The sequence below is a fragment of the Dermacentor andersoni genome, chromosome 11, assembly GCF_023375885.2.
Source record: "Dermacentor andersoni chromosome 11, qqDerAnde1_hic_scaffold, whole genome shotgun sequence".
Taxonomy (NCBI): domain Eukaryota; kingdom Metazoa; phylum Arthropoda; class Arachnida; order Ixodida; family Ixodidae; genus Dermacentor; species Dermacentor andersoni.
Genome location: NC_092824.1, coordinates 111,181,798 through 111,182,818, shown reverse-complemented (window position 1 = coordinate 111,182,818; position 1,021 = coordinate 111,181,798). Strand labels below are relative to the sequence as shown.

Genomic DNA, 1,021 nt, shown 5'->3' with positions numbered 1-1,021 from the left:
CAGTCCGGCGGAGCGCGTGAGCTAGACCTAATCGCCTTGTTCTTCGTGTTAGCTAAGAACAGTTGCCTTTGAATGTCGGTTTTTGTAGCCTATCTCCGCCGGCCTGACTGCCCTTAGTTTTGGTCGCTGTTCTTCTGAAGTTTTCCTCAATAACCATCTCTAAATTCTCTTTAGTATTTATTCGCTGTTGCGCTGAAGTCCTTACGGCGAAGCTGTATGTGGCTGGGTTCTGGAAAACACTGCGTGCGTCTATGAAACCGTGTAGGAAGAGAATTCCTTCCCATACGTGGACCGATCCCGAAGATAGTGCAATACCGGGCCGACCCGCGGCGGAGGTGAAGCAGGCATTTCCGCCAACTTTCAAAAATAAGTTTAATATCTTCGGTCCAAATACAAGCCGTATCAGATATTAAGCTGATCAGAACAGATACGACACTTTGACCTGCGTCGGCCATGTCTACGTTCGCGCCGACCTCTCTTTGTCGGCGTTCCAAGCCCTTCCGTATCTCCTTTCCTTTCCTTCCGCTCTCCCGTGGGGGCGGCCCCGTAAAAGGCTCACTCACTCTATAGGCTGACGCGACGCAGACTTCGGTCTGCCGACTGTCGGTGACAGCGATATTTTCCTTCGTGTCGGCTCCTCTGTCACACTGTACCGGGGCCGAGCTCTCCGCCGACCGGCAGATTGTCGGCATCGGTACAGAGGCGCCGACACGAAGGAAAAAACGCTTGGAACGTTTCAAAGGAGCGACGGCCAGGTTTCAGATCGAGTTTGTGGGGAACCAATTTTGTGCGGCCTTTGTTGTGTGCGACCTCCTGTGGTTTTCGAGGGGCCTCACAATCATTATTGCACTGCGGGACGTCGGCTATAACGCACAATCGCCTTGGCTACGATAAATCAGCGTGTGCCCTCGGAGTGCAGCGAGGTGCGTATCTGTTCCACGTGCCGGGATTCGTTAGTAAAAGGTGTCGTGCCGCGTTTTGCAACAATGCATGGGTATGTATACCCCCCAGTGCCTCATCA

The 1,021-nt window shown here is 53.0% G+C and overlaps 1 pseudogene; it reads right to left on the bottom strand.

Annotated features, from left to right (window-relative positions):
• Nucleotides 1–281: 281 nt before the first annotated feature.
• LOC126539662 (U2 spliceosomal RNA) lies at nt 282–455 on the bottom strand (annotated as a pseudogene).
• Nucleotides 456–1,021: the final 566 nt, after the last annotated feature.